Consider the following 11,255-nt stretch of genomic DNA (forward strand, 5'->3'; position numbering starts at 1 on the left):
ACTGGCTCTCCACATCCCTACCAGGATGGCCGAGCAGGGGCCAGAAAATAGACTATAAATACTATTGTTACATACCGCAAATATAGACACCCTATATGAACATTTACATTTTAAGTGTTGTTTATGTTGACAAATATGCTAATCAAATGCTTTCAAAGTATTATAGTTGACGCCTTAAACATGATCTCATCTCTGTCATTTCAGGAACGCTCTCCGACTGTTGTTTTTCTTGAAAGCACTCGGCTTCTCTCTTCTTTCCTCGACTATGATGTACATTACACAGAAATGAATACCTTTATACTTTTTTGTTTTTGTTTTGTTATTTGTGTTAATGTAGTTGTTACCTTGAAGTTTAGAAAAACTGGTTCTAGAAATTTCTCTGCAGTACTGTATGACACTGTAAAAGCTTTATATGTGAGAGGTCGACATTTCTGGGACTTGTTTTTTTTCTTCTATGCCTACATAACGCCTTCAATCAAGGGTCCCTACGTAAGAACTATATACAACATTCACAAGCAATGTGCAACATCCATAACAACAACCCCTCACATGCTGTCGATTGACTTAATATCTCGGAAAGCTTATAAGGCGTTGTGCGTTGCTTATGAATGGGTTATATAGCTTTTATTAGACCTGTTATGTACAATAGGCTTTTCTTACTGTGTTACCTCAATATTGGACTGTTACTGAAAGTAGTTATACTGTAGAAAGTACCTTCTTGATTTATGAAGCTTCTATTTTAGCTCAGACTACTGTAGCTTGCTAAATGGAGGAGGGAGATCAGACTAATACATTCAGCAGATTTAGGATTTGCATTTTCTGTTCTGTTTTTCTTTCCAAAACCAGGGATCTGTTCTGTAAAGAATATTTTGTTTAGTAGAACACATTCTAGTCGCCTCTCTAATTCCAACATGCTTGAAATTCAAGTGTTCTTGAGATACTAACAGAACTGCACAAACTGTATCGCTGATGAGCTCCATCAAGTGTCCTCTTCTCTAATCACTTTGGCTAAATACTCCAAATGTGTGTGTCGTCTAGTCGAGCCAAAGTTATCAACCGTTTGTTTTTCTGCTTGATTGGAAGACGATTGATCGACAAGATGAATCATACTCCACTGTGTTTTGGTTTTGGTGCATGCTGCCATTGCAGATAAGATCAAAGGGAATTTGATTTGGTTACCTAAGCAATGCACTCCAGGTATGCATCTTAATCTTGGCAGATCAGTTCTGGTTGTTAGTCTCCTAAGACTAGGGTTGGCCGCATAAATACTGTAGGTTATACATCTGACTTATACTTTAACTCAGTTCTTCATGCTTTATGTTGAAGACATACGTTTTTGAAGTCGACCCCATAGACGCAGCAAATTACCTTTCAGTCTTGAAACCTACTGGATACATGGGAGATACTGGCTTCCTGGAATATTGGATATATTTGCTCAGCTGTTGAATTGCACGTTTCTTTGATATGTAAGGAAACAAACAACCAAAAAGTGCATGAAGCACATTTGTGTTCCTGACTTTCCTCTTTTTTAATGACAAGACTTCATTCGTCTTAGGATCACTAATTTACTACGGTACGACTCTTCTCTCTGTGATGTTATTCCATGTACGTATTCTGGTGATACTCAAGTGATCCTCCCTGCGCTCTCCGGATGGAGCAGGCCTTGATAAGGAATTAAAGCCCGGTGACCCTGGCCGCCATAAGCCGCTTTCGGATTATAAGTCAATGACTCATAACACAATAAAGAATCATAAACTGTCACGGTCTGAATTTTTTTTTTCGTAAACTAATGCAGGGAAAAAAATATCGTTTTTTTCCTCTCTCTCAATTCTGTGCATCTCAACATGAGTTTGTGGTGGTGGTGGGTGAATCACACAACCAAGCGGGAGTCATTTTCTCCCCAGTCTCTGAGATTTGCTTTGATGTTGTTTTAGTGCTGATACGTAACACTGGGCGCTCATTAGCAGCACTCGGTAAATGGTAGAAATGTCCCCTTCTTCCCCGCCATCAAAGATAATGTGCTGTCAAGCCTTACCGCTCGAACGGCGGCTTGTTATTGTGTGCCAAGCACTCGGATGGACACCTCCGCAACAGATAATGTTCTAGTCGCACACTCTGTAGGAAATTAAGCCTCTTTCTTAACGTGCGTGTGATTAACTCAGCCAAAAGTTTGTCTCTGGTATGGATGGATATAGGCCTATTAAACAGGAACAACACTCTATAGATAATGTGAAGACTTTTTCCTCCAAGGCGTAGTCGTGTATACATATATCTGTCTTTTCTCAAACTGTGTATGTGTGTGTGTGTGTATGTGTGTTATATTCTGTCCACTACTTGATCTGTTAACCAATAAGTGTGCTGTCTTTACATGTCCACCCCTTTTTGACATCTCTCTTCACTGCATTCCGCACACAACAGACTTTGTTGGTTGTGATACGTTAATTCAGAATCATTTAAAGAAAAATAAAACATTACAATGAAAAGTGATTGAGTTGGACGTGGTGTTGATCTTTACCTACTTTATTATAAGTCGCTCTGGATAAGAGCGTCTGCTAAACGACTCAAATGTCAAATGGAAATGTCCCTGTTATGCCTGTGGGTGACACAGTACTGTATTTTCACATGGTGATTAGTGAGGCGGATGGTCCGCCAGGTGCATTGTGGGTTATTTTATTTGGCCAACTCTATTGATAAGGTTACTTAAGTTCAAACAGATACTCACAAAGCGTTACCAACATTACCTTCTGTAATTCATGTCATCAAATCAATGATTCTGCTGTTTGTCGGCCTTATAAATGCGTTCGTGGAGGCTTATGAGACATCACTGTGATGCTGCCTCCTCCTCTACCTACTCTCTACCTGTTCCACAGTACCACAGTACCTTTCTATGTTCCACCCTCGTCATCACCGACCGGGAGACAATGGGGGAGTCTCTCGTCTCCTCCTCCTCCTCCCCCCCCCCCCCCCTCCCCCCCGGGTTCCCCCATTAGGACATCTCTCACGTAGACGCACCGCCGGAACATGGAAACACGGGCCACCAACACTCAGCGAGGTCAGCGGGGGACCAGGGCCCCCCTGCCGGGCCGAGCAGCGCCCCTGACCTCCGACAGACATAACCCCCTGTTAACCTCTCAATTAACCCCCCCGACGCAAGCCCCACCTGGCGAAGACACATCCGCCCCCTCCCCGTCCGTCCCTGCCTTTTATCATTTTCTGCCCGGATACACCCTGCACACCCCTGCCCAGGAAATTACCATCTTATTTCACTAATGTGCTGGGGAAAGAAAGAAAGAAAGAAAGAAAAAAAAAGAAAGAAAAAGGATTGCGTCAGAAACTCTCTCCTAATCACATAGGAGTTCTTTCTATCTTCCGTTTCTTTTTTCGCACATTTTTTTTCCGTCCTTTTTGTTAGAGAGGATAGAATATGAAAACTCCAGGTATGAGTGTGCAGTGACCTTTTCACAAAGTCACCCACCTTTCCTCCCATCTAATCAATCCCCCTCTGTTCCCCTCTGTGCCAGCGCTTGTAATGTCACAATTAGGGACGACGCTCCTTCCATTGTTTCTGTTTTCACTTGCTGGAGAAAAAGGGACGTTTTAGCTCTTCTCGGTCGCGGACCGCAGGGTCATTTTTCTTTTACAATATTAAATAAGTCATTAGACTGTCGTCATGGCCACCCCCATCCTCCCCCCCTCCCGCCCACCTTGATCCCCTCCTCTCCCTCCCACCCTCCCCCCACCCCCACTCCAACCACTGTCTCTTCTGGGTACGATGGAATTCTCCTCTCACTCAGAAAATGAGTGTATGCTGCCCTCAGCCATCAGAACCAAATTACAGCTTTCTTTTTTCTTTTCTTTTTTGCTGCTGTCACTTTTATTGCAGGAAAGGGAGACAAGGGGCTTTAATGCTTTTGTAGTCACCTCATTTTCACATTAGAGGTAGCCTAGACCTGACTGTCGTATATTGATAAGATTAACCATACTGTAATTACACCTAATATGAGTAATTTGATACTCATGGTGGAAGAGCAGCATTATGTGTGTTTTTCTGTATAGGCTGCTACATAAATGGCACAGCTACTACAGGATGTTTTGGTTTTGTTTGTACCGGAGTGGCTCTTCTGTGTTTGTGTGCCTTTGTACTGTACCTTCAGCACATCCAAATTAAACATCATTAGCCGCTAATTAGAGCCGATATGCAGCATAGCGTGAAAGCAGAGAGATGTAATTTCCCCCCATCTCTCTGAAGAACACCGCGGTTCATACTCCGCCAAGCGCCAGAGACTCTGAACCGGCATTGCCGACATAACATGTAATAATGCATAATTCACCAGTGTCCTTTTCTTCTCATCCGCGATGTCGGGAAGTTTGAAGGACTCACGCTATTTAGACTTGTGGCACGGCACTAAAATAAATATGAGGACATCTTTTCAGCGAGGGTAAGCAAAAAAAAAAAAAAAAAAGGAATGGAGAGAAGAAAAGAAAAAAAAAAGAAGAGGGAGTTCAAGTAATGTCAGTCTCAATTAGTCTGGTCAGGTAGTGGCCCCGTTCGCTGTCGTTCACACGTGGGCCGGTTTACAATGCAAATAGGGTCGTTACCTGGAGACGCTAATTGACTGTGACATCAGGGGCCAGGAAGGCGTCCGACGCCACGTGATGTTTATTTCCTTGTTATTCCTTCTTCTCTTGAAACGACCACGATTCAAGTCTGCACACACGGAAGATGAAGTGACAGAAGGAAGAAAGAAGGATGCACTAATCGGCCTAGCGTATTATTGTTGAGAGAGGTAGCGTGTGAAGAATGTTTACACAATGGGATGATGTGTCAGTTTTTATCTTTGTATTCCATATATCATTCATAGTACTGTAGGTGGATATCTGCTCGTTTTAAATGCTGTAAGTATTATTTATTACGTGTCATTATGCAATTTAGTGTGTTTTTTATTTGTAATGTTCCACATCCCTATTTCACCTCACAGGGTTGTCACTGTCACATAAACATGTTGTGTTCTTGTAGTATTCGAAATCACATTAACCTCAAAACCACCACAGAAATGAAATAATTGACTGATTTCCAGGTGAACGATTTGTTTCCTATTTTTCTTCTCTTTTTTTTTTTTTTCTTGCTTCTTTTCTTTGAGCAACAATGTCGTCTCATTGTACTCATACCTTAAATATTTAAAGACCCCCTTCACGAAGGCTTTGCTGCGGTACAAGGCCCCCCCTCACAGTGTTTAATCTCCCTTGTTACCTGGAGGCGTTGCCGTGGCGATGTAAAGACAAGCAAGCGGCGGTTTGAGAGATCCTCCCTGCCCGAGACGGAGAACGCAGGGAAATGTGTGTGTGTGGGGGGGCGATGATGGGGGCACAGAGAAGTTCAAAGTTACTGTCACCCCATGCTCTCTGTGAAGTCGGCGCTCACAACATCTGCCTGAGAGAAAGAAAGACATAAAGAAACACAGAAACATTGAGATGTTTTCAAATCATTTTCTTCCTTCCTGTTCATAGAGTGCCTTCCCCCCGCCTCTATGTGTTGTCTTTAAGCGTCCATGTTAAATGGGCCATTTGTGTCAAGGCCTGTCAGTCGGTTTGCTTGGGTTGGGGTGGCCGTTGAGGAGGGATGGTGTGTGGTGGGTGGGGGGGTTGTTGTTGTGGACGGTTGGGGTCAAGTGAGACATCAGCCTAAAGTTGTGCACTTTCAACTTTCCTTTTTTTTTTTTTTCTCTCCTCCTTCGTTTTATTCTTCCCTTAAAGGCAGTGGACCGTGGGAGAGTCAGATTGAGGAGGACGTGCCGAACAGAAATGCCTGTTTGTTTGCTTGTACCACGGTCCTTGAGCTATAAATTAGATGTCACCATTGTTACATGTCATCGGCTGACGTGGACGTGTTGCGCTCACCCAAGCACCCGTTTGATTGTTTGTTCTTAACATCACTTAAACGAACGGGGCCCCCGGTGGCCTGCAGTCATCTCCTATGATTGACAGTCGGTTGGGAGCGCTGCCTGCCTCATTACGGAGGCCTATCAGGGTATTTACAACAAACCCAACGCTGTCACGCTCCTTAGAGGTGACTAACTGACTAAACGGCAGGCCGTCGAATCACAAAATGGCTTCTTTAAAAAAGACAAAATGTTGGGGGGAAGAAACTGTCACCGGTTAATTTTCCCACCCCGTTTTTTTTCTTTCTTTCTGCATCTCATAAAGTCACGGAGAACGGCTTAAGAACGGGCGAGTGTGACCGCAGCTTTTGGTCACGCCCCGTATGAAACAGAGAACGACAACAAAAATGGCAGCGGCCCCCTATTGCTGTGGTGTTACGTAAGATAGGGCTTTACAAAAATCGGGACAGTAGAGTGAATATCATATCAAATGGTGTGTGTGTGTGTGTTTGTGTGCGATTGCACAGTAGTCTGACACGCACCCCACACCCCTCCACCCACACCCCCCTCCCACCCACCCCCACACCCCCGATTAAGCTCACAGAGAGCCTATATACAGGCTGAGCAGTTAAGAGAGCGTGGTTTACCTCCTTCCATGCAGAAACAAACATGGGTGTATAGGAGGTCTTAATACCAGCCCTGTGCAGCAGCACAGAGGACTCACGTTTCCGCTTGGAGCAGCCCTCTTCACATTGAGTTAGCATGACTGACAAGTGAAGTCTCGTATACACAGAGGCGGGCACACACACACAAACACAGAGGCACAAACAGACACAGACACACACACATATACAGCAATGGTACTGTATTTACAATGGCAGTATGGCTAGAAATAAGGCCACTATTGAGATTCGTTTGTCATAAACTAGAAAAGCTAGAAATCATTGGTTAAGACCCGTCTGTTAATATAGGCCTCGTTAGCCATTTTGAATGTTTTCTGTTTCTTGCGTAAGCTGTATCAGACTAATAAGGGGGGTAGGATAAACGGGTGTAATATCTTATCGTGGGACTCTCTCTCCCTCTGATGGCTTCACCTTGATATGTTTGTTTCCTTGTCAACCGCTTAATTACCTCACCCGCCGTCAATAAACACATCTTTGTTTACATCTTGTTTACACACCGTACCGTATCAACCTGCCGTAGTGACGGTACGGGGTTTTGTTTGCGAAGTGGAGTCGGCACCGTACGCTAAGGAAGTGAGCCTTCCCCCCCCCCTCCCGGAACCCCCGGGGAAGAGTAGGCTACGTGAGGAAGTTTGCAGGTGTGAATTCAAAACACCTGTTCTCTTCTCACCTGGGAGACACCTCGCTTTGTCACCTGTCTAGATTAACATGTAGTATAGGCTGTGTACATGTGAGGTAGTAATCATCATTGTTTCATTGCCATGCAATCAACTTGTCAGTCAACTGTTGACATTTTTTGTATTTTATGCTCTAGGGCAAAGGGGTCCGCCATAGACGGCGACCCACGAGCAATTAGGGGTTCAGTGCCTTGCTCAAGGACACCTCGACACGTGGCCAGCCGGGGTTTGAACCGCCGAACCTTGCGATCATTAGATGCCGGTTCTACCTCCTGAGCTGCAGGTATAGGTATAATGAATGAATGAATGAATGAATGAATGAATGGTCTTTATTGTCATTGATATAGTACAGGTACCAAACAACGAAATTTGGGAGGGGGGGCTCCCCTGGTGCTAGGAAAAAAAAAACTAAAAACAAGAAGGGAAAAGAGCTGGTTTACATAAATAAAGGCTATGTACACTATCCACTATACTATACTATACAAATAAAACACTGTGCTGTACTCTATGCTATGCTATACCTATTCTAACATTTCTTATCTCTGAACCTTATGTACCCGAGGGTTGTCATATTGCACATAGTGTTATTGCACATTCATTTAAAGTGTCGCAGTTTGCAGGTTTGAAATGTTCACAGTTGTGTTTCAGTATTGCACTTGATTTCAATCTAGTAGCTGCCATCAAATTGTCTAGATTGTCCAGGGCCTAGAACCTAGGTCTTTGCTGTGTTCAGGGCCTGAATGGCCCTGGGGTAGAAGCTGAGCTTCAGTCTGTTTGTCCTTGCGAACATGGTCCTGAACCGCCTGTCCGAGGGCAGCCGAGCAAAGTGTTCGTACCCAGGGTGGGATGGGTCTCTGGAGATCTTGGAGGCCTTCCTGAGGCAGCGTGTGTTGTACAGCTCTTCCAGAGAGGGGAGGGGGGCGCCGGTGATCTTCTGGGCCGATAATAATAATAATAATAATAATAATAACAACTTTAATTTATATAGTGCCTTTCAAAAAGCCCAAGGCCGCTTTACAAGGGAATGATCGGACAGACAAAACAGAAAACAAACAAAGCAAAACTGAAACAATGACTAGGGGCCAAAGGCCTTGGAGAACAGATGAGTTTTGAGGGCTAATTTGAAGGAGTCCAGGGTGGGGGCGTTGCGGATCACTGTGGGGAGGGAGTTCCAGAGGGTAGGTGCGGCCACGCTGAAGGCTCTGTCCCCAAAGGTCTGTAGGTTGGTGCGGGGGGTGGATAGCAGGCCCATGTCTGTGGACCGCAGGTTCCGGGAAGGGGTATGCTGGGGGAGGAGGTCAGTTAGGTACTGGGGGGCGCAGGCGTGGAGGTCATCTCTGTTTCTGCTGTACTGACAGCCAGGGATGCTCTAAGGCCTGTCCTCTTCATATGATCTGTCGAGAGGACGTTTTCTGCACAAGATACACTTCCTAATAACTTGTTATGGAGGTTTTATGATCCCTATACATGCGTTATAAAGGTGTGTAACGAGTATAGTTGTTTATACATTATTGAATACTCATTTACTGATACTGTACTGTACTAAAATAGTTTGTTTACCTTTTTTGGGGTGTACAGTATGCCATTTCTTTGCTGAAAAGTCCTCGTGATTCTTTTAAACGAACCAGCACAGTTGCGGTATGTGAGCTGGCGTCTCAAAGCTACTGTACACCGTCGTTACTACAGTATGGGATCTGTTTAACAGGCTGAGCAGCTGTAGAGAAGAGTGAGGAGCAGATTGAGATCAAGTTGCCACAGCTCATATGTTCTAGGTGTCTGCCCTTAAAGAAGACGTGCCCTGCGGACATAATCCAGATTTATGTATCTTTTTCTCCCCTCCCTAACCCATCCTTCAAAATTCAAATGCAAGTAACAAAGAGAAAAATATTCTCAGCCAACCCCCCCCCCCCCCCCCCCCGAACCGAAGAATATTCATGATTCTGCTTGCAGGTTAAAAATGTATATGCAAATGTGCTACATTAGAGCATGCACAGGTTGTTAATAAATTAACACGTGGCAGAAATAATTCAGTTTAGCGTGATGATTCTCGGCGCGAGCTGTCAGCTGTCGCATTGTTGGAAAATCGAACGTGACGCTGAGGTGGCAACACGCGCACTGAACTGTGATGTTTTAGTGTACCTAACTCTCAACTCTCAGGGCACCGCCACCCAGACACCATCCCTGCTGCCTTTGGCTGTGTGTGTGGGGGGGGGGGGGGGGTGGTGGTGGTGGTGGTGGTGGGGGGAGGGGTGGGGTGGGGTGTTTGTTTCCCATTGCATTCTGGATCACAGGATTCATTAGGAATACCTTTTAAAGAGGGTGTAATAACCCCCCCCCCTCCCCCCCACACACACACACATCCCACCTCACACATCCCCCACACACACACACACACACACCCCTCTCCCCCCTCTTCCTCTCCATCTCTCTCTCTCCCTAAATATTGTTATGCATAATTTTTGTTTGGGACAAAACACGGTATCACACACCCCAGTCAACACAAGCCATGCCTTTATGCAAAAACCGACATGAGCTATTAAACATTTTTCGATTGTTTTATTTGTTTGGTTAGCATCTGTGGCCAGTAACACATGTGCAAACATATCTCCCTAAACATCCTGAACTCGGCGATTGGGGGAAAAATAGCTACATTCCTTGTGCATGTGTTGTGGTGTGTATGTTACATTTATATTTTTGGCATTTAGCAGACGCCTTATTCCAAAGCGACTTACAATCATGTATGTGTTGTGGTGTGTATGTGTTGTGGCGTGTATGTGTTGTGGTGTGTATGTGTTGTGGCATGTATGTGTTGTGGTTTGTGTGTGTAGGAAGAGTTGGGTGGGTGTTTCTCCTCGTGGGTTGCCTTGGCAGCTAAGCCCCCCCCCCCACATTGATTGTGGAAGCTTTTTAAAAACATCTTGACGTGTGGCATCATGTGACGCCACTGCACATCTTTCCCCCCCCCCCTCCTCAACACCTCCTCAATGGATCTGCATCATGGGGAAGAACCCAGGAGGAATAGGAATGGCGCCGTTTGACAATCTGTTTGTGTAGTCGCTCTACGTAGGTGCACCAGAGGATGTTCCCATGTCAAGTGACTCGCACTGTACGTTTTTAATAAGCGCCCATTTGTTCAATCTCCTGTTTAAACACTCCATCTGCCTCAGCCTATCCTCACTTAAAGACTACGGGCCCTATCTTTTAATTAACTCGCAGGCTAATGTGCCACTTAATTGACTAATCAGGAGATTTTGTTTTCTCTAATTTAGTTGAAAAACCCTCTCTTCCCCGGTTAAGCTTTTTAATATAGGTGTGATTGAGAATGGATACTTAGCGATGCCTCCGAAGGGAAAGTCCTGACTGCGGGAAAAACAAAGTACACTTAATTCCTAATAAAAACCTCTCTGAGCTTTAGAGTGCTGATATGAAGACTTGAGGTATGGTATGATTCCTGTGCGTCTGCGTGTGCGTGTATGCGAGTTTAGTGTGTGTGGGTGTGTGTGTGTGCGCGCACTGAACATTTTTGATAATACAGGGCTTGATGTTGTGCATGATTCTCAGTCTTTATCCAAGTGTATAACTCCTGTATGGTTTAACTTGCAGTAGGCCCCTACCCTATCCACCTTGTATTCCATGTTGGCGTTCGACGTGTGTTTGGTGGTGGGTATTAGAGGAAGAAGCAGAAGTGTATTCTCTGTTGCCGCCGCCAGTGAAACAAAAGGCTAATTCAACAGTAACTTTTTCCACTGGCCTCGCCAAGTGTTCTGGGAACGATACCCAGCGCCCAGGGTTTCAGTTCAACCGTGCAGAAAGGTGTGTGTTTGTGTTTACGTGATGCATTCTGGGTCGATTGTGAAGACAGACACACAGCTGTACACTTGTCTTGACAACGGGTTTGTGATCCGGAGCTCAGGATGTTGTTTTTGTTTCACCAGAAACACTTCTCCTCTCACATTCTTTACCTGAGAAAGTGTTTGATAATTCTCCCTTTTTTTATAACTGCATTCTTCTGTACT

Source organism: Nansenia antarctica (genome assembly GCF_963989245.1).
Source record: "Nansenia antarctica genome assembly, chromosome: 8".
Taxonomy (NCBI): domain Eukaryota; kingdom Metazoa; phylum Chordata; class Actinopteri; order Argentiniformes; family Microstomatidae; genus Nansenia; species Nansenia antarctica.